This window comes from Pristiophorus japonicus, chromosome 3 (assembly GCF_044704955.1).
Source record: "Pristiophorus japonicus isolate sPriJap1 chromosome 3, sPriJap1.hap1, whole genome shotgun sequence".
Classification (NCBI taxonomy): Eukaryota; Metazoa; Chordata; class Chondrichthyes; family Pristiophoridae; genus Pristiophorus; species Pristiophorus japonicus.
The window spans coordinates 178360232-178383843 of record NC_091979.1 but is presented as its reverse complement, the minus strand read 5'-3'; positions in this window follow the sequence as shown (position 1 = coordinate 178383843).

Here is a 23612-nt window from a genome sequence, read left to right as displayed (position 1 = left end):
CATTTCTTTGTTCCACATTATGACTTCCCCTGATTCTGACTGCAGGGGACCTATGTTTGTCTTTACTAACCTTTTTCTCCTTGCATACCTATAGAAACTTTTGCAATCCGCCTTAATGTTCCCTGCAAGCTATTTCTCGTACTCCATTTTCCCTGCCCGAATCAAACCCTTTGTCCTTCTCTGCTGAGTTCTAAATTTCTCCCAGTCCCCGGGTTCACTGCTATTTCTGGCCAATTTGTATGCCACTTCCTTGGCTTTAATACTATCCCTGATTTCCCTTGATAGCCACGGTTGAGCCACCTTTCCTTTTTTATTTTTATGCCAGACAGGAATGTACAATTGTTGTAATTCATCCATGCGGTCTCTAAATGTCTGCCATTGCCCACCCACAGTCAACCCCTTAAGTATCATTCGCCAATCTATCCTAGCCAATTCACGCCTCATACCTTCAAAGTTACCCTTCTTTAAGTTCTGGACCATGGTCTCTGAATTAACTGTTTCATTCTCCATCCTAATGCAGAATTCCACCATATTATGGTCACTCTTCTCCAAGGGGCCTCGCACAACGAGATTGCTAATTAATCCTCTCTCATTACACAACACCCAGTCTAAGATGGCCTCCCCCCTAGTTGGTTCCTCGACATATTGGTCGAGAAAACCATCCCTTATGCACTCTAGGAAATCCTCCTCCACCGTATTGCTTCCAGTTTGGCTAGCCCAATCTATGTGCATATTAAAGTCACCCATTATGACTGCTGCACCTTTATTGCATGCACCCCTAATTTCCTTTTTAATGCCCTCCCCAACATCACTACTACTGTTTGAAGGTCTGTACACAACTCCCACTAACGTTTTTTGCCCTTTGGTGTTTTGTAGCTTTACCCATATAGATTCCACATCATCCAAGCTAATGTCCTTCCTAACTATTGCATTAATCTCCTCCTTAACCAGCAATGCTACCCCACCTCCTTTTCCTTTTATTCTATCCTTCCTGAATGTTGAATACCCCTGGATGTTGAGTTCCCAGCCCTGATCATCCTGGAGCCACGTCTCCGTAATCCCAATCACATCATATTTGTTAACATCTATTTGCACAGTTAATTCATCCACCTTATTGCGGATACTCCTTGCATTAAGACACAAAGCCTTTAGGCTTGTTTTTTTAACACCCTCTGTCCTTTTAGAATTTTGCTGTACAGTGGCCCTTTTTGTTCTTTGCCTTGGGTTTCTCTGCCCTCCACTTTTCCTCATCTCCTTTCTGTCTTTTGCTTTTGCCTCCTTTTTGTCTCCCTCTGTCTCCCTGCATTAGAAACATAGAAACATAGAAAATAGGTGCAGGAGTAGGCCATTCGGCCCTTCTAGCCTGCACCGCCATTCAATGAGTTCATGGCTGAACATTCAACTTCAGTACCCCATTCCTGCTTTCTCGCCATACCCCTTGATCCCCCTAGTAGTAAGGACCTCATCTAACTCCTTTTTGAATATATTTAGTGAATTGCCCTCAACAACTTTCTGTGGTAGAGAATTCCACAGGTTCACCACTCTCTGGGTGAAGAAGTTCCTCCGCATCTTGGTCCTAAATGGCTTACCCCTTATCCTTAGACTGTGACCTCTGGTTCTGGACTTCCCCAACATTGGGAACATTCTTCCTGCATCTAACCTGTCTAACCCCGACAGAATTTTAAATGTTTCTATGAGGTCCCCTCTCATTCTTCTGAACTCCAGTGAATACAAGCCCAGTTGATCCAGTCTTTCTTGATAGGTCAGTCGTGCCATCCCGGGGATCAGTCTGGTGAACCTTCGCTGCACTCCCTCAATAGCAAGAATGTCCTTCCTCAGGTTAGGAGACCAAAACTGTACACAATACTCCAGGTGTGGCCTCACCAATGCCCTGTACAACTGTAGCAACACCTCCCTGCCCCTGTACTCAAATCCCCTTGCTATGAAGGCCAACATGCCATTTGCTTTCTTAACCGCCTGCTGCACCTGCATGCCAAACTTCAATGACTGATGTACCATGACACCCAGGTCTCTTTGCACCTCCCCTTTTCCTAATCTGTCACCATTCAGATAATAGTCTGTCTCTCTGTTTTTACCACCAAAGTGGATAACCTCACATTTATCCACATTATACTTCATCTGCCATGCATTTGCCCACTCACCTAACCTATCCAAGTCGCTCTGCAGCCTCATAGCATCCTCCTCGCAGCTCACACTGCCACCCAACTTAGTGTCATCCGCAAATTTGGAGATACTACATTTAATCCCCTCATCTAAATCATTAATGTACAGTGTAAACAGCTGGGGCCCCAGCACAGAACCTTGCGGTACCCCACTAGTCACTGCCTGCCATTCTGAAAAGTACCCATTTACTCCTACTCTTTGCTTCCTGTCTGACAACCAGTTCTCAATCCATGTCAGTACACTACCCCCAATCCCATGTGCTCTAACTTTGCACATCAATCTCTTGTGTGGGACCTTGTCGAACGCCTTCTGAAAGTCCAAATATACCACATCAACTGGTTCTCCCTTGTCCACTCTACTGGAAACATCCTCAAAAAATTCCAGAAGATTTGTCAAGCATGATTTCCCTTTCACAAATCCATGCTGACTTGGACCTATCATGTCACCTCTTTCCAAATGCACTGCTATGACATCCTTAATAATTGATTCCATCATTTTACCCACTACCGATGTCAGGCTGACCGGTCTATAATTCCCTGTTTTCTCTCTCCCTCCTTTTTTAAAAAGTGGGGTTACATTGGCTACCCTCCACTCTATAGGAACTGATCCAGAGTCAATGGAATGTTGGAAAATGACTGTCAACACATCCACTATTTCCAAGGCCACCTCCTTAAGTACTCTGGGATGCAGTCCATCAGGCCCTGGGGATTTATCGGCCTTCAATCACATCAATTTCCCCAACACAATTTCCCGGCTAATAAGGATTTCCCTCAGTTCCTCCTCCTTACTAGACCCCCCGACCCTTTTTATAACCGGAAGGTTGTCCGTGTCCTCCTTCGTGAATACCGAACCAAAGTACTTGTTCAATTGGTCCGCCATTTCTTTGTTCCCCGTTATGACTTCCCCTGATTCTGACTGCAGGGGACCTATGTTTGTCTTTACTAACCTTTTTCTCTTTACATATCTATAGAAACTTTTGCAATCCGTCTTAATGTTCCCTGCAAGTTTCTTCTCATACTCCATTTTCCCTGCCCTAATCAAACCCTTTGTCCTCCTCTGCTGAGTTCTAAATTTCTCCCAGTCCCCAGGTTCGCTGCTATTTCTGGCCAATTTGTATGCCACTTCCTTGGCTTTAATACTATCCCTGATTTCCCTTGATAGCCACGGTTGAGCCATCTTCCCTTTTTTATTTTTATGCCAGACAGGAATGTACAATTGTTGTAGTTCATCCATGCAGTCTCTAAATGTCTGCCATTGCCCATCCACAGTCAACCCCTTAAGTATCATTCGCCAATCCATCCCAGCCAATTCACGCCTCATACCTTCAAAGTTAGCCTTCTTTAAGTTCTGGACCATAGTCTCTGAATTAACTGTTTCATTCTCCATCCCAATGCAGAATTCCACCATATTATGGTCACTCTTCCCCAAGGGGCCTCGCACAACGAGATTGCTAATTAATCCTCTCTCATTACATAACACCCAGTCTAAGATGGCCTCCCCCCTAGTTGGTTCCTCGACATATTGGTCTAAAAAACCATCCCTTATGCACTCCAGGAAATCCTCCTTCACCGTATTGCTTCCAATTTGGTTAGCCCAATCTATGTGCATATTAAAGTCACCCATTATAACTGCTGCACCTTTATTGCACCCCTAATTTCATGTTTGATGCCCTCCCCAACATCACTACTACTGTTTGGAGGTCTGTACACAACTCCCACTAACGTTTTTTGCCCTTTGGTGTTCTGCAGCTCTACCCATATAGATTCCACATCATCCAAGCTAATGTCCTTCCTAACTATTGCCTTAATCTCCTCCTTAACCAGCAATGCTACCCCACCTCCTTTTCCTTTTATTCTATCCTTCCTGAATGTTGAATACCCCTGGATGTTGAGTTCCCAGCCCTGATCATCCTGGAGCCATGTCTCCGTAATCCCAATCACATCATATTTGTTAACATCTATTTGCACAGTTAATTCATCCACCTTATTGCGGATACTCCTTGCATTAAGACACAAAGCCTTTAGGCTTGTTTTTTTAACACCCTCTGTCCTTTTAGAATTTTGCTGTACAATGGCCCTTTTTGTTCTTTGCCTTGGGTTTCTCTGCCCTCCACTTTTCCTCATCTCCTTTCTGTCTTTTGCCTCCTTTTTGTTTATCTCTATCTCCCTGCATTGGTTCCCATTCCCCTGCCATATTAGTTTAACTCCTCCCCAACAGCACTAGCAAACACTCCCCCGAGGACATTGGTTCCGATTCTGCCCAGGTGCAGACCGTCCGGATTGTACTGGTCCCACCTCCCCCAGAACCGGTTCCAATGCCCCAGGAATTTGAATCCCTCCCTGCTGCACCATTGCTCAAGCCACGTATTCATCTGAGCTATCCTGCGATTCCTACTCTGACTAGCACGTGGCACTGGTAGCAATCCCGAGATTACTACTTTTGAGGTCCTACTTTTTAATTTAGCTCCTAGCTCCTTAAATTCATTTCGTAGGACCTCATCCCTTTTTTTTACCTATGACGTTGGTACCAATGTGCACCACGACAACTGGCTGTTCTCCCTCCCTTTTTAGAATGTCCTGCACCCGCTCCGAGACATCCTTGACCCTTGCACCAGGGAGGCAACATACCATCCTGGAGTCTCGGTTGCGGCCGCAGAAACGCCTATCTATTCACCTTACAATTGAATCCCCTATCACTATCGCTCGCCCACTCTTTTTCCTGCCCTCCTGTGCAACAGAGCCAGCCACGGTGCCATGAACTTGGCTGCTGCTGCCCTCTCCTGATGAGTCATCCCCCTCAACAGCACTCAAAAGCAGTGTATCTGTTTTGCAGTGGATGACCACAGGGGACCCCTGCACTACCTTCCTTGCACTACTCTTCCTGCTGGTCTTCCATTCCCTCGCTGGCTGTGGACCCTTCTCCTGCGGTAAGACCAACTCGCTACACATGATACTCACGTCATTCTCAGCATCGTGGATGCTCCAGAGTGAATCCACCCTCAGCTCCAACTCCGCAACGCGGACCGTCAGGAGCCGGAGGTGGACACACTTCCCGCACATGTAGTCGTCAGGGACACTGGTGTTGTCCCCGTGTTCCCACATGGTACAGGAGGAGCATATCACGTGACCGAGCTGTCCTGCCATGACTTAACCCTTAGATACACTTAGATTGGCAACAACAATGTTAAAAGTTACTGACTAATAAAGAAAAAGAAAAACTACTCACCAATCAGCAGCCAATCACTTACCACGTTGGCTGTGATGTCACCTTTTGATTTCTTTCTACTTCTTTTTTGCCTTCTCTCAGCTGGAGCTGCATCGGTACGCCTCTCTCGACTCCCCGGACTGCTGAGCCTTTTATAGGCCGCTGCCTCTCTCGACTCCCGCCTCTCTCGACTCTCCCCGGACTGCTGAGCCTTTTATAGGCCGCTGCCTCTCTCAACTCCCCGGACTGCTGAGCCTTTTATAGGCCGCTGCCTCTCTCGACTCCCGCCTCTCTCGACGCTCCCCGGACTGCTGAGCCTTTTATAGGCCGCTGCCTCTCTCGACTCCCGCCTCTCTCGACGCTCCCCGGACTGCTGAGCCTTTTGTAGGCCGCTGCCTCTCTCGACTCCCGCCTCTCTCGACGCTCCCCGGACTGCTGAGCCTTTTATAGGCCGCTGCCTCTCTCGACTCCTTCCTCTCTCGACGCTCCCCGGACTGCTGAGCCTTTTATAGGCCGCTGCCTCTCTCGACTCCCGCCTCTCTCGACTCTCCCCGGACTGCTGAGCCTTTTATAGGCCGCTGCCTCTCTCGACTCCCGCCTCTCTCGACTCTCCCCGGACTGCTGAGCCTTTTATAGGCCGCTGCCTCTCTCGACTCCCGCCTCTCTCCCCCTGCCATATTAGTTTAACTCCTCCCCAACAGCACTAGCAAACACTCCCCCTAGGACATTGGTTCCGGTCCTGCCCAGGTGCAGACTGTCCGGTTTGTACTGGTCCCACCTCCCCCAGGAATTTGAATCTCTCCCTGCTGCACCACTGCTCAAGCCACGTATTCATCTGCGCTATCCTGCGATTCCTACTCTGACTAGCACGTGGCACTGTTAGCAATCCCGAGATTACTATTTTTGAGGTCCTACTTTTTAATTTAGCTCCTAGCTCCTTAAATTCATTTCGTAGGACCTCATCCCTTTTTTACCTATGTCGTTGGTACCAATGTGCACCACGACAACTGGCTGTTCTCCCTCCCATTTCAGAATGTACTGCACCCGCTCCGAGACATCCTTGACCCTTGCACCAGGGAGGCAACATACCTTCCTGGAGTCTCGGTTGCGGCCATATTAGGGAGTAGATTCTGGATCCACAAACCGTCAGGCGATGAACCCTGCGTTTGTAGGCCAACTCCTGTCCCAACCATTCCTTAGTGACAAAACTTTGCTGTAGTCTCTCAATAAAGTCATCCCAATCATCACCAACTCAGTACCTCTCTTCTGTGCTGCTAGTGGCCATGCTCGCATGGGTTTAAATCCCAGTTTCTCGTTGCCAATAATATGTCCTTACTATACAGTATAAATGCACACGAGGCCCATACTTGAGAGAAGGTCACTCTGTGACCAGTTACCTTTATTACTAAGACCTCAAGAGGCAGATGGTGGGTGGAGCTTCCCCTTTTATACCGGAAAGTCCAGTTTAGGAGTGTCTCCCACAAGTTCGCCCCCTGTGGTCAGTGTTCTCAAGGTATACAACTTAGGTCAGCTTATACATGGTTTACAATGACAGTTGAATACATGACACATAGAAACATAGAAAATAGTTGCAGGAGTAGGCCATGTGGCCCTTCGAGCCTGCACCACCATTCAATAAGATCATGGCTGATCATTCACCTCAGTACCCCTTTCCTGCTTTCTCTCCATACCCCTTTGTACAAAGAGACACTGCTTCATCTCATTCACTCTTGCAAGCAGAGCACGTGCAAGAGTTTGCTTGGATTGCAGACGTCCCAATGATGCAGGGTGCCATTGACTGCCTTGGTTGCCGTGTATGCACCTCATGTTAACTCTTCCATTTTCATGAACCGAAAAGGATTCCACTCCCTCAACATGAAGCTGCTGTGTGACCACAATCAACACATCATGCAGGTGAATGCCCATTATCCTGGCACCAGTCACAATTCTTTCATTCTGCGGCAGTCCTCTGCGCCAGCTGCATTTAACCCACCACGGCAAGTCAAAGGCTGGCTACTGAGTAGCAAGGGTTATCCACAGATCACATGGCTCATGACTGGTCCAAATTCCACGTGCATGTGCCACAGCAGGCTTGCAATGAGAGCCATGCTGCCACAAGGAACATTATAGAGCACACCATCAGCATCCTCAAGCAACACTTCTGCTGACTGAACTGCAGTGGAGGAGCCCTGAGCAGGTATCAAGTTTTGTGGTAGTACGCTGCATGTTACACAACTTGGCCATTATGAGAGAACAGTCCTTGCCACCACCTATCAGCGAAAAGCTGAGGAGCAGGAGCTCGAGGAAGAGGAGGAGGACTATGAGGAGGAGAAAGTGGAGGAGGACGAAATGCAGCAGCAAGTGGAGGAACAGGAAGAGGAAGGGAGGGTACAATGTGCTTTGACTCAAGAGTCTGGTTACTGTAAACTCACTTAGGTGCAACCTGATCCATCTTTTTTGCAGCCCAAGAGTGCCAGAGTAACAAAGACACCCAGCTTATGTACAGGTGACCAAGCACACATGCCACATGCGTACAGCCCGCTGACCTCCGACTGCGGTGCCCTCTGGTGTCTGGTGACCCCCAAGCATTAATACATAATAACATCCCCCTTTTAAAATCTTAACAACAGTCTTTTTACAAATTAAGATAGTCTGGGGCTTTCCTCTTACAAATTGATTGTCTCAGTTCAACTTTGGTTCTGGGCGAGTGTTCTGAGTCTGTTGACACTGAGGGCTGAGTAGCCGATCTGATGGAGTGGTCATGACCACATCAGAGACTGAAGGTTCAGAGTCAGTAATGTCAGCAGAGTCCTCTGATAAGTGAACAGTGGTTGGTAGATCACTGATTGCATCTTCCTCACTCGGTTCCAATTCATCCGTGTGCCGCAGTTTAACCTGGTCAAGGTGTTTCTTGCATGTTTGTCCATTCTTGAACACGAAAATAAACACTTGTTATCCTCCTTGGTTGTAACAGTGCCGGCGATCCACTTTGGACCATGACCATAGTTCAGTACATAAACCGGATCGTTGACCGAGATGTCACATGACACGACAACACGATCATGACACCATTGCTGACATTGACGTCTGTTTTCAACACTATCATTCAAATCAGGATGAACAAGAGAAAGCCCGGTCTTGAGATTTCTCTTCATCAGTAGTTCAGCAGAAGGAACCCCAGTAAGCGTATGAGGTCTTGACCTGTAACTGAGCAATATATATGACAACTGTCTCTGCAGTGAGCCCTGAGTTACATGTTTCATACTTACCTTGATTGTTTGAACGGCACGCTCTGCTTGACCATTAGAAGCAGTTTGAATGGAGCTGATCTCACATGTCTAATACCATTGAGTTTCATGAACTCCTGGAACTCAAGACTTGTGAAGTAAGATCCGTTGTCGCTCACAACAATGTCACAACCATGAGTAGCAAACATGATATGAAGGCTCTCAATGGTAGTTGTAGATGTGCTGGATGACATAATAACACACTCTATCCACTCAGAATATGCATCTTTCCTAGGAATGGGCCCGCAAAATCAATGTGGATCCTCGACCATGGTTTGGATGGCCGCAACCAAAGACTCAGCGGAGATTCCACTGGTACTTTACTTAGCTGCATGCACGTATTCCAGATCAGAGTCAATTCCAGGCCACCATACATGAGACCTAACAATGGACTTCATCATGACAATACCAGGATGAGTGCTATGAAGTTCATGTACAAATTTTTCTGTACCTTTCTTAGGCATGATTACACAATTACCCCACAGTAAACAGTCTGACTGTTTACGACGGTTGTAAGGTTTGGTCTCCTCACGCATTTCCATAGCTATGGCAGACCAATCACCACTGAGTACACACCATTTCACAACCGATAAAATAGGGTCATGGCTGGTCCAGATCCTAACTTGTTCCTTCACTCTCAAAAGCATCCATTACTAACAGTCAATCTGCAGGTGGAGGCGTCTCCATCTCAGTTGTGGGTAAGGGCAGACGACTTAGTGCATCGGCACAATTCTCAGTACCAGGTTTATGATGGATGACATAATCTTAGGCAGACAATGTCAGCGCCCACCTTTAAATGCATTGGTATTAATACCTTTGTTTTCCGCAAACAATGAAATGAGTGGCTTGTGATCTGTTTCTAGTTCAAAACGAAGACCAAACAGGTATTGATGTATTTTTCTTACCCTATACACACAGGCCAAAGCTACTTTCTTTACCATACTGTAAGCTCTTTCCACTTTAGACAGACTTCTCGAAGCATACGCAACAGGTTGTAGCTTGCCCGATTCATTTGCTTGTTGGAGTACGCAGCCAACCCCATATGATGAAGCATCACAGGCCAATACAAGATGCTTACCCGGATCATAATGAATCAGCAATTTGTTTGAACATAGCAGATTTTTGGCTTTCTCAAAGGCTCTATCTTGAGACGCACCCCAGATCCAATTGTCGCCTTTTCTTAGTAACACATGCAGTGGCTCTAGTAAAGTGCTCAATCTGGGTAAGAAATTACCAAAGTAGTTGAGTAGCCCAAGGAATGAACGCAGCTCTGTCACATTCTGAGGCCTGGGTGCATTTTTGATGGCCTTGGTTTTTGAATCAGCAGCAATCTTCCTCCCCAGGAATTCAACTTCAGGTGCCATGAAGACACACTTCGAGCATTTCAGCCTGAGTCCCACTTTGTCCAGACGCTCTAGGACTTCTTCAAGATTATCCAGATGTTCAGCAGTGTCGTGACTTGTGACCAGGATGACATCTTGAAACACGACAGTTCTAGGAACGGACTTCAGTAAATTCTCCATATTCCTCTGAAATATGGCGACAGCCGAACGAATTCCAAAAGGACACCTGTTGTAGACAAACAGTCCTTTATGGGTGTTGATGCAGGTGAGTTTCTTTGAAGTGTCGACAAGCTCCTAGATCAGATAGGCCGACGTCAGATCCAGTTTCATGAACGACTTTCCACCAGCTAGCGTGGCGAACAGGTCATCATCTCTCGGTAACGGATACAGATCCTGTTTCGAAAATCGGATAATCATAACCTTGTCGTCGCCACAAATCCTGACAGTGCCATCACTCTTCAATACAGGAACAATAGGACTAGCCCACTCGTTAAACTCGACCGGTGATATGATCCCTTCACGCTGGAGACTGTCAAGCTCAATTTCAACCTTCTCCCTCATCATGTACGGAACAGACCGAGCTTTGTGATAGACTGGCCTTGCATTGGAGTCCAGGTGAATCTGCACCTTGGAGCCCGTAAAATTACTAATGCCCGGTTCAAACAAAGAAGGAAACATTTTCAATACTTGAGCACATGAAGTATCATCCACCGAGGACAACATCTTGACATCATTCCAGTTCAGCTTGATTTTCTCGAGCCAATTCCTGCCAAACAGCGTTGGACCATTACCTGGGATGATCCATAATGGTAGCTCATGAACCACACCGTCATATGACACCTCGATTGCTGCACGGCCGAGCACCGTTATGAGTTCCTTAGTGTAAGTACGCAACCTTTCATTGACTAGACTCAGCTTCGGTTTCACAGCCTTAGTGCCCCACAGCTTGTCGAATGTCCTCTGGCTCATTATCGATTGGCTTGCACCTATTGATACAGGCATGCCATTCAACTTCACATTAATGACTATCGCTGGCTCTTATGAATACAGTCCAATCACTTCTTCCTCGGGTTGCGTATCCGGGCCATCACTGAACTGGTCCTCATCAACCACATAGTGCGTCGCACCATGCTTGCTCCGTTGTGGACACAGCCTGTGAAGATGCCCCACTTTCGAACATCCATTGCATGAGTATTGTCTAAATCGACAGTGATGAAGCCAATGATTGCCCCCACAACGCCAACAGGGTGAAATCTGGATTGAACCAGTTGGCGGGCTCTGAGCAGTAGCAGGTTTCATGTAAGCAGCTCTGCCAGAAGATGACGCCATCTTGTTTACAGTACTTACCGTGGAACTCCGACTCGTCGATGATATCTGCCTCAAATTATCATCCATCCCCTGCATGTCTGGGCAGTCGCGATGGCCTTTTTCAAATCCAGTGTCTCTGCAGCCAACAGCTTCCTGAGGATCACATCATGGCTGATGCCTATCACGAAGACATCACACAGCCTGTCTTCCAGCATGTTCCCGAACTTACACAGATCAGCAAGACGTCGCAGGTCGGTGACAAATCCCAACACGTCCTGGCCCTCAGCACGAATATGCTTGTAGAAACGGTTGGCTTCAAATGGTTACCCACCAAAGCACATTATTCCTCGTACCCTTTTTCCGCCGGATGTACTGGCGAGAGAAGATTCTTCATGAGGCCATAAAGTTTTGGACCACAAACGGTGAGGAGAACTGCCCTGTGCTTAACTGTGTAGGCCTCTGCCTCCATGCCGTTGTCCACAAAATACTGATCCAGGCGGTCAACAAAATCCCCCCAATCCTCACCCTCCACGAATCTCTCCAGGATTCCAACAGTGGCATTGTGCATGCGAAAGTTCTTAAATTACCTCGTCGCCAATTGTAATGACTCAAGAGTCTGGTTACTGTAAACTCACTCAGATGCAACCTGTTCCATCTTTATTCCAGCCCAAGAGTGCCAGCATGACAAAGACACCCATCTTATAGACAGGTGACCAAGCACACATGCCACATGCGTACAACCTGATGACCTCCAACCATCCTCTGGTGTCTGGTGACCCCCAAGCATTAATACATTCCACAATGGAGACAGCCCCTTTCTGCCCGGGCTCTATGTGATCAAATAATTCATGAGCGATATGAGCAAACTAAACCACAACTCCCCATTCACCAACAGTCCCATACTCTTTTCCTTTCTTTGATCACTGACCATCACATCGTCCTCTTTCCGACAACACAAAAATAAAAACCACCAGAAAATGCACATTCCAATCCAAATTTATAAATTCAATCATGACATAATGCATACAAAAATAAACTAATCATCCTTGTGCATTCCATTATTGCTTGTCTTCCTCTCCTAGAGCTCCTATGAGGTGCTTCCCCAGTGGCTGCAACATGGCTGGTGGAAGGCTGCTCACCTCCAACTGCGGACACTGCATATGGCCTTGGAGGACGACCTCGAGCAGCTCTGGGCCAAGAAGGCCTGGCTTCAGACTGCACCATTCTGGCCTGGGCTGCAGCAATTTGGGCTGACTGGCCAACAGGCAACAGCAAGGGCTCTGGTGGAGAGGCAGGGGTGGGGGCAGGAATGCTGAGTGACTACAACTCTCCCAGAGTGACGCCTAAGCAATCCTAGAAATCTGTTGGAGAACAGATTGATGGGCTGTTGTGATGCCCTGGAAGCCCCTTTGAACAATGGCTTCCAGAGCCATGATGGCAGCAATCTTAGCTTCCACTACAGAATGCAGATATTTGGTGGAAGCTGTTTGTGCTGCAATGCAAGCTGCGATATCACCATCAGACACTGCACCAAGGTGGGTTCCACAGGTGTGCTGATGAAGGTGACCACCTGGAAAGGTTGGACTCCAAACTCTGCACGAAGCCCTGTGCCCGGTTAGTTCTGGATTCCTCCATGCTCCTTGACATTGAGTGCAGGCATTCTGACAATTTCAACAACTTGTATTTATATAGCACCTTTAATGTCGCAAAATGTCCCAAGGAGCTTCACAGGAAAGTTATCAAATAAAATTTGACATTGAGTCACATAAGGGGATATTAGGGAAGATATTCATGCGCGTGGGTTTTAAGGAGCATTTTAAAGGAGGAGAGAGGTAGAGAGGCAGAGCGGTCTATGGAGGGAATTCCAGAGCTCCCCAGTACACCATGCATTTGTATATGTACACCCATTCATTTATGGGATGTGGGCGTCGCTGGCAAGGCCAGCATTTATTGCCCATCCCTAATTGCCCTTGAGCAGATGGTGGTGGTGAGCCGCTTTCTTGAACCGCTGTAATCCATGTGGTGAAGGAACTCCCACAGTGCTGTTAGGGAGGGAGTGGAGTTCCCATGCGTCTGCTACCCTTGTCCTTCTTGGTGGTAGAGGTTGCGGGTTTGGGAGATGCTGTCAAAGAAGTCTTGTCAAGTTGTTGAAGTGCATCTTGTAGATGGTAAACAATGCAGCCATGGTGCGCCGGTGATGGAGGGAGTGAATGTTTAAGGTGGTGGCTGAGATGTCAATCAAGCAGCCTGCTTTGTCCTGGAAGGGGAGCGGCGAGCGGGTGAGGGGAGCGGCAAGCGGGTGAGGGAGAGGGGAGTGGGTGGGGGAGGCGCAGGTGATGGGGAGATGAATGAGTGGGGTAGAGGAGTAGATGAGGGGGAGGGGAGTGAGTAGGGTAGGGGATTAAGTGATGGGGTAGTTAGCAGGTGGAAGTGGGTGGGAAACAAGTGGGTGAGGGAGAGGTGAACAGGTGATGGTGGTAGTTAGTGGGTGGGAGGGGGTGAGAAGAGCGGGTGAAAGGAGCGGTTGGGAAGGGGAGCGGGTGAGAGGGTAGTTAGCGGGTGGGAGTGGGTGGGAAACGAGTGGGTGAGGGCGAGCTGAGCGGGTGAGGGGGAGGGGAGTGGGTGACAGGTGAAGGGAGTGGGTGAGGGAGGTGAGCGGGTAAAAGGAGGTGAACGGGTGAGGGAAGGTGAGTGTGAGGGGGTGAGGGGAGCGGGTGAGGAAGGCGAGCAGGTGATGGTTGGGAGGGGGAGGGTGAGGGTGAGGGGAGGGGAGCGGGTGAGGGAGACAAGTGAGTGGGGGAGGCGAGCAGGTGAGGGAAAGTGAGCGGGTGGGGGGAGACGAGTAGGGTGGGGTGGGGGGGTGGTGAGCAGGAGAGGGCAGTGCGCGGGCTTGCAGCGGTGTTTGGGGCTGTTCTGGAGCGGGGAAGAGCTGTGCTGCTATTCTATGGAGAAATTGGAAACTGAATTGAAAGGATTTGAAGATGAAGTGATGTAAGAGGGCAGCAAAAACACAGTCCAGAACTTTTACAGTGAAACGGAGGTTGAAGATGGCATGGCTATTGGAGCGGGTAGACGGGTCAAGGGTACGCTTTTAAAGGAGCAGAGTCATGAGGGAAGTTTGATCGTGGGGAAAACAATGCCTGAGGTGTGGGAGCAATTCACAGTGTTGACAAGCACTGGACCAAGTAAGGACAGTTGAGTCATCAGGGTCTGATTCAGGAGGCATTCGAGAGAGCAGCTGATGTGTGTCATGGAAGAGATGAATGTGGTGAAGTCTAGGGACGATGTCATAGAACGTTATGAGATCAGAGCTGGGCTGAGAAGTGAGAGACTCATTGGAAATGCCCTCGTCAATGACCAGAGACCTCAAAGATGACAACGGCACATGTAATGGCAAAGCTGAGAGCATAGCCGTGGGTGTGGGTGGAAGATTTGATGTGCAGAGTGAGGAGAGATTCATCTAGTTATAGCATCACAGGTAACATGTCAGGTAAACAAGAGCTGCTGCAGTAACACTTAGCATTGTGTAACAATCCAAGAGAACAGCATGGAGTTCTCTCCTTAACAACATCATTATCTGGAACTCGATCAATTGGTTAACCGTCAATTATTTAATAAAAGATAATGGCCCTGAAATTCCGGCCTCCCCAGGTCCGTACAGAATGTGTACGAACCCGGGAAGGCATCGCAAAAGCTGGTTTTCGGCGTGCAATACACATGCGCTGAAAACCGGCTTTTCCGATCTGCCAAGTTTCTGGCTTGACAGATGGCTGCATCTCGGGAGCGAGGATATTCCCATGACAGAGATTGGGCTATTTTCCCATCTCTTGCCCTGCGAATATCCTTAAAACTTTTGCACCTGGTAAAAGCTGGCACATAGCCTACTTTTACCAGCGTAAGAGTTTAAAAACATATCAAAAACATATTAAAATAAAATTTAAAAATATATATTTATGTTAAAAACCCTGCCCACTCAGGTAATTTTATTTTAAACTATAATTAAAACTTTTTATAAAATCGGAAAATATATATTTCTTTCAAAAACATTTCTAGCAACTTTAATTTCTATAATGTATTTATGCGAGGTGTTTTTTAAAAATGTTTTATGTAGTGTTTGGGTGTTTGGGGGTGTTTCTCTTTCATAGTAATAGAAGTTTCGGACTTACGAAAATACGTTACCGTGATTGGGTGTCCAGGCCCATGTGACTCCTACAGACGTCCCAACAGGAACGTGCTCCGTTGTGCAAGAAGAGGAGGCCTCGAGTCTGGGATCTCTGGTGAGTGTTCGACCAAAAGGTTTTTCTTCTATTTTTAGTCGAATGCCCGAGGAAAGAAAAAACACGGGATTTCAAGGCCATTGGAGGACACTTTGGCTGTGGGAGATTTTACCGCTAATATCCTGAGCAATTTTTTCAAGACTTTGTAAAGTTCAAGCAATCAAATTTATGACACCATCACAGCAACGATCAATAGGATCTTGAAAGGTTGGCACAAGTTTCATGTATATATTATCTAACAAGTCCTTTTATTTTTCTTGAGCATGATATCAAATCCATTTTGAATTTTACTGCCAGTTCTAGGGCTTAGAGCTATTTTGTTCTTAGATTCTGGAGTATAATCAACCAAACAGTTCTATAGGAAAGTAACATCTCCAGAGCTTCCATTTACCTCTGTCCTTAACAAAAGTGTACACCAAGTTAGCTAAGACACAATGGTCTGGGAATTGGATCGCGTCCCTCAGTACTGAATTGATGTAGCAGCCCAGATTATGGCTCAAGTTCTGGAGTGGAGCTTGAACATGCAACACTGCCAAGAAACAGGGAAGAGGAACAATGGGTGAAGACATCATCGCCAGTCTACTGCCCTGGATTTTCTGTAGTGTCTGTGAATTGCTGTAATGTTTGTGGCAAAGGGGTTCAAAGATCTCATCGGGTTTTGCTACAAGGATAGTGCTGGATGTATGGTGGAAATCCAAGTGAGTAAGGCATGAGGTCCAAGTCAGATCCCGGGACGCCAGGTCTGGGAGTTCTAAGATGCACTAGATTGAAGTTGCATGAGACCAGTTCATGTTGGGAGGAAAGGGACTGGATTAAATGGCAAGTAAAGTAGAAAATACTATAATTGGACACGGGCAAACACAAAGCTGAGTAGTGGTGACTGGGGAGGGAGGGAGCGAGCTTGTTTCAGGGTTGAGATTATGGCAGATTATAATAGATATGAAAGCTACTTCAGAAACATTGCGGTGAGTGTCCTAACCATGCGCTGTCTTAAAATGTCCTGAACTACCTTTATGCTACACTCCCACTCAAGAGGGTTAACTATAAGATTCATATCAGGATGGTAAACTATGAGATCACCAATGCATCTCATCCATATAATGTACCAAGCTAAATTCTGAGCATAGAGAGTAATCTCCTTATCCTGACCTCATCCACCACCTTAAACATTCACTCCCTCCACCACCGGCGACCATGGCTGCAGTGGGTACCATCTACAAGATGCACTACGGCAACTTGTCAAGGCTTCTTCAAAAGTACCTCTCAAACACAGTACCTCTACCACCTACATTACAACAGTGACTACACTCCAACAGTACTTCACTGGCTGTAAAGCGTTTAGAGACGTCCGGTGGTCGTGAAAGGCGGTATATAAATCCAAGTCTTTCTTTCCTTTCTTTAGATGGACAAGGGCATTAGGTGCATGGGAACACCATCACCTCCAAGCTCCCCTTCAAGTCACACACCATCCTGACTTGGAAATATATCGCCTTTCGTTGCTGGCTCAAACTCCTGGAACTCCCTCCCTAACACCACTATGAGAGTACCTTTACCACAGAGACTGCAGTGGTTCAAAAAGGCAGCTCACAAAAAGGCTTCTCAAGGGCAATTAAGGATGGGAAATAAATGCTGGCCTTGCCAGCGACGTCCACATCCCAGGAACTAATGAAGAAATCATATCAATCAAGTTCCACTGGACAAAGGGAAAAGGAACAAACCCCCTTCTGTTTGTCTCTGTAACATTTCCAAGATGTTATCTGTCCACATGCATACTAGCTTGCTTTGCACTACCATCTTGAAGTATTCCAGAGGTAACCATTATTACCCTCAGCTCTAATCGATGTGAATGGCTCTCTCCACTAGTCCTGAGTCCAATTCTCACTTTCACTACACTTCACAGTAAATATATAGGGTGAGCTGAAGTAGGACAGGATGAGGCTCATGTGAAGCAAGAAAACAGCATGGACCAATTGGGCCAAGTGGCTAGTTTCTGTGCTGTACATTTTATGTAATTCTACGCAATAAAGGACTTCTCGATTCTGATTGATTACTGTCTATGTATCAGATCTGGGTCTACCGTTATTTTAACCTCTAAATATGTTGGGAATTTTAATTGTTACCGTAAGGGCAATTTAAGCTTGACACATCTTCATTGTCCTGGAGGTTTAATAGTGGCTGGTTGCTTCTCTCAGAAGATCGAGTTGAATGGGATAGGTAAATCGTCAAAGGACCAAATTGTAGAATGAGTGAAGGGTTTAGGCTTGTTTCCTTATGTTACTTTAACTTTAAGGAAACTTCATTCAGGTCTGAAGAAAGATTTTATTGCAGTGAGTTTTTTTTTAATTGTTTGAACAATTTTCTACTGTATTCAGTTAATTTCTCAAAGGCAAAATCCCAGAGTTTTAGAAACATAGAAACATAGAAATTAGGTGCAGGAGTAGGCCATTCGGCCCTTCGAGCCTGCACCGCCATTCAATATCATGGCTGATCATTCAACCTCAGTACCCCTTTCCTGCTTTCTCTCCATACCCCTTGATTCCTTTAGCCATAAGAGCCATATCTAACTCCCTTTTGAATATATCTAACAAACTGGCCTCAACAACTTTCTGCGGAAGAGAATTCCACAGGTTAACAACTCTGAGTGAAGAAGTTTCTCCTCATCTCAGTCCTAAATGGCTTACCCCTTATCCTTAGACTGTGACCCCTGGTTCTGGACTTCCCCAACATTGGGAACATTCTTCCTGCTCTAACCTGTCCAATCACGTCAGAATTTTATATGTTTCTATTAGATCCCCTCTCATTATTCTAAACTCCAGTGAATACAAGCCCAGTCGATCCAATCTCTCCTCATATGTCAGTCCTGCCATCCTGGGAATCAGTCTGGTGAACCTTCGCTGCACTCCCTCAATAGCAAGAACGCCCTTCCTCAGATTAGGAGACCAAAACTGAACACAATATTCCAGGTGTGGCCTCACCAAGGCCCTGTACAACTGCAGTAAGACCTCCCTGCTCCTATACTCAAATCTTCTAGCTATGAAGGCCAACATGCATGCCAACTTTCAATCTTTTGCTCGTGTACGCTGCCAAAATCTGTTATAAAAACACATTAGTTCTGTAACAACTTATGAGCTGTTTGCTGAGGGGCTATTAAAACGTCACTAAGTATCAGAAAGACCCAATTAATCAATGGATTTGGAGACATTCATGTGTAAGAACACAATCGCAGTTTCAAAGAGAGAAATATTGCTAGGATTCTTGGAAGCTCCATAATATTATTCTTGTCATTAACCAAGAAAAATGAATAATTCTTTAAGATCTGAAAAACATCATCAATCTTTCTTACTGCATAGAATTTCACACTTTTAATGTGAAATTTAAGTCCACATTTACCAAAGTTGTTTGGGTCCGACTAAAGTATTGAGATTAGTGAAGGTCAAGTAGGTCAACTGGTCTTGATCTGCCAGTAGTGTTAGCTCAATCAAACGTTCTCTAGACCTCTTAACTGCACTGACAGCTGGAGCCACTGTGACGGAGTGCTGGCTATGCCCACAGGGTTAGTTGGCACTGACTGCTGCAGAGGAGCGCAAGAGGAAACAGCTGATCTACTTGTGCCAAGTAGCACTTTTATTTTTCATTTTTATCGTGAAGGGGCTAAATGATTCTGTTCACGTGGGAGAGGCACACACCAAATCGAATTTTAGAGTTTGGGTGAAGAGGTGCTTTACAGCAGAGACCGATGGGATGTCCAGCTATGGCTTCGGAGACGTGGATTGTGATATGTACGGAAAGGTGTTTGAGAAACATTACATGAAGAAGGCGGCACCAGGTGTAACGGCTGCAGAGGCAGCGGGCAAGGGTCATAGGTATCATTGCTGCACACCATGGAGAGGGCCAGGGAGATGGCCACAGAGGGGAGGCAAGAGAGGTGCCACATGAAGGCCCTCAGCAAGGGTGTCCACGAAGGAGGAGAGTGAGGTACGTGGACCCCCCCACACCAGATACTGGGCCAGCAGGCCAGGAGGCAGCCTGCAGCGGAGCCAGATGCTGGGCAGCAGCACCCTGCAGAGGTGGAGGAGGCACAAGACCAGCAGGGATAAGCCAAAGAGCCACATCGCAGAGCAAGACAGCTGCACAGACATGGAGGGGTGACAGGCCATATCGAGAATAGGTCTTCCGCTAGCAATTCGCATACACTGAAAGATCATCAGTGCCTGCGCAGACCAAGATTCCGAAAAGACGTTGTCACTGAGCTCTGTAATCTCCTGCAGGCAGAATTGGAGCCACAGACATGGGTGAAGACAACCCTGAGTGTGGCATCCAAGGTCACGATCACCATCAACTTTTATGCGACTAGGTCCTTCCACGCTGCCACTGCGGACATGTGCAACATCTCACAGTTTGCAGTCTTCACATCGATACGGGAAGTCACAGCTCTTGTACAATGAGAGTCTGACCAAGACCATCATCGAACACACTATTGGCATTCTCAAACAGAGGTTCCGTTGCCTGGACCGCTCAGGGGGTGTGCTGCAGTACTCGCCTGAGCGTGTCTCCATATTCGTGGTGGTGTGCTGCATTCTACACAACCTGGGAAGTACAAAGCTGTGTGGTTCACATAACTCAATGCCCAGTTGATCCTGCACCTGGCCATGTCCATGGGCCAACCTGTGAGCCCTCTCACACATCATTCCCGGACAGTAAAATGAGACCTGATCACAAATTCCAAACACAAAATAAAGATTTATTAGAACCCTAAAAATGGGTTTCCAAAACATTCACATAATTAATTATCATCCTTATGCAACTCCTTATTACCCCTCTTACGCAGACCTATCCTTACACTACACCGCAGTGTCTCCCCTTTGGCTGCCTCAAGGCTTTGGGAAGGCTGCTGCGTGTCTATGGAGGAAGCTACAGATGTCTTTCTCGGAAGCTCTCTGTTATATATGTGGACTTGTATTTACTCTGTACAGCCACCAGAGGGCTCATCCCCTGGAGTCCCAAGGGATCCCATAATCCCTTGGGAGCACAGTTATTTAAGGAGGCTTCACAGGTTGGAGAGGCACTCTGGAGACCTGCAATAAAAGAATAAGGTCATACTTTACTTTGAGCTCAGTGTTCAGTCTGACTCTTTCTCCATACACAACAACTGTCGACGAGATACAGATAGCAAACCCAAAGATGCAGAGAACAGTGGGCATCCTGGAGAAATTTTCGGAGGGAGATAATTGGGAAACGTTTGTGGAGCGACTCGACCAATACTTCGTGGCCAAGGAGCGAGATGGGGAAGAGAGTGCTGCCAAACAAAGGGTGATCCTCCTCACCGACTGTGGGGCACCAATGTATGGCCTCATGAAGAATCTGCTCACTCCAGCGAAACCCACGGAGAAATCATACAAAGATTTGTGCACACTGGTCCGGGAGCATTTGAACCCGAAGGAGAGCATTCTGATGGTGAGGTACCGGTTCTACACCTACAAAAGGTCTGAAAGCCAGGAAGTGGCGAGTTATGTCGCCGAGCTAAGACACCTTGCAGGACATTGCAAATGTGAAGGACATTTGGAGCACATGCTCAGAGACTTTTTCGTACTTTGCATTGGCCACGAAACCATGCTTCACAAACTTTTGACTGTAGAGACCCCAAACTTGAGTAAGGCCATAGCGATAGCCCAGGCGTTCATTGCCACCAGTGACAATACAAAGCAAATATCTCAGCACACAAGTGCTGCTCCAAGTACTGTGAACAAAGTGATGTTGTTTTCGAATCGTAACGTACAGGGCAGATCACACATACCTGCAGCTGCACGTCCGCAGATGACTCAGAGTCCACCATCAACGGTGATGAATGCAAGGCCATTAACAGTTTGTTGGCGCTGCAGGGGTGATCATCCTTTCCATTCATGCCGATTCAAAGAGTACGTTTGCAAAGGCTGTGGAACAATGGGACACCACCAAGAGTGTGCTGGCGAGTTGTAAAGCCTGTTAAACCTGCAAACCACCATGTTGCAGAGGAGGCCAGATCCACGGAGGATCATGACGAACCAGAGCCTTAGATAGAGGAGGCAGAGGTACATGGGGTGCACATATTCACCATGAATTGTCCCCCGATAATGCTGAATGTTGAACTAAATGGACTCCCGGTGTCAATGGAGCTGAACACCGGCGCAAGCCAGTCCATCATGGGCAAAAAGACTTTCGAAAGGTTGTGGTGCAACAAGGCCTCAAGGCAAGTCTTAACTCCAGTTCGCATGAAACTAAGAAGTTAAACTAAACAACTGATTCCTGTAATCGGCAGTGCTACCGTAAGGACTCCTACGATGGCGCGGTGCACAAGCTACCACTCTGGGTGGTACCAGGCGATGGTCCCACACTGCTCAGCAGGAGCTGGCTGGGAAAGATACGCTGGAATTGGGACGACATCCGAATGCTATCGCCTGCTGACGACACTTCGTGTGCCCAGGTCTTAAACAAATTTCCTTCGCTGTTCGAACCAGGCATCGGGAAATTCCAAGGAGCAAAAGTGCAGATCCACCTAATTCCAGAGGCGCGACCCATCCATCACAAGGCGAGAGCAGTACCATACATGAGAGAAAGGGTAGAGATCGAGCTAGACCGGCTGCAAAGAGAGGGCATCATTTCACCGATCGAGTTCAGCAAGTGGGCCAGTCCGATTGTCCCAGTCCTCAAGGGAGACGGCATCGTCAGAGTCTGTGGCAATTACAAAGTAACCATCAATTGTTTCTCCCTGCAGGACCAATACTCACTACCAAAGGCCGATGAACTCTTTGCAATGCTGGCGGGAGAAAAGGCGTTCACGAAGCTGGATCTGACTTCAGCCGACATGAAGCAGTAACTGGAGGTATCATCGAAGGCCCTCACCTGCATTAACATGCACACAGGTCTTTTTGTTGATAACAGATGCCCGTTTGGAATCCGATCAGCGGCGGCGATATTCCAGAGAAACATGGAAAGTTTACTGAAGTCGGTCCCGCACACCGTGGTCTTCCAGGACAACATATTGGTCACAGGTCGGAACACAGTCGAGCAGCTGTAGAACCTGGAGGAGGTTCTTAGTCGACTCAACCGCGTGGGGCTCAGGTTCAAATGCTCAAAGTGCGTTTTCCTGGCACCTGAAGTGGAGTTCTTGGGAAGGAGTATTGAGGCAGATGGTATCAGGCCCACCAACGTAAAGATGGAGGCAATCAAGAACGCACCAAGGCCACAGAACGTGATGGAGCTGTGGTCGTTTCTGGGATTCTTGAACTACTTTGGTAACTTCTTACCGGGTCTCAGCACACTGCTAGGACCACTACATGTCTTATTGCGAAAAGGGGGCAAATGGGTTTGGGGCAAAAGCCAAGAAAATGCCTTTGTAGAAGCGAGAAAATTGTTATGCTCAAACAAATTGCTTGTGTTGTATGATCCATGTAAGCGTTTGGTAGTCGCATGTGATACATCGTCATATGGCATCAGGTGTGTCTTGTAACAAGCTAATGATTTTAGGAAACTGCAACCAGTTGCTTATGCATCCAGGAGTCTGTCTAAAGGCTGAGAGAGCCTGCAGCATGATTAAAAAAGAAGCGTTAGCTTGTGTCTATGGGGTAAAAAAAATGCATCAATACCTGTTTGGACTAAAATTCGAATTGGAAACTGACCATAAACCACTTATATCCCTGTTTTCCGGGAGTAAAGGGATAAATATCAACACATCGGCCCGCATCCAGAAATGGGTGCTAACATTGTCCACATATAACTACGCCTTCCACCACAGGCCAGGCACAGAAAACTGCGCCTATGCTCTCAGTAGGCTGCCATTGCTCATCACGGCGGTGGAAATGGTGCAGCCTGCAGATCTAGCCATGGTTATGGAAGCATTTGAGAGTGAGCAATCACCCGTCACTACTGGGCAGATCAAAACCTGGACAAGCCAGGACACCTTATTATCTCCAGTCAAAAGCTATGTGCTTCACGGATGCTGGTTGTGTCCCAGTGGAAATGCAGGAAGAGAT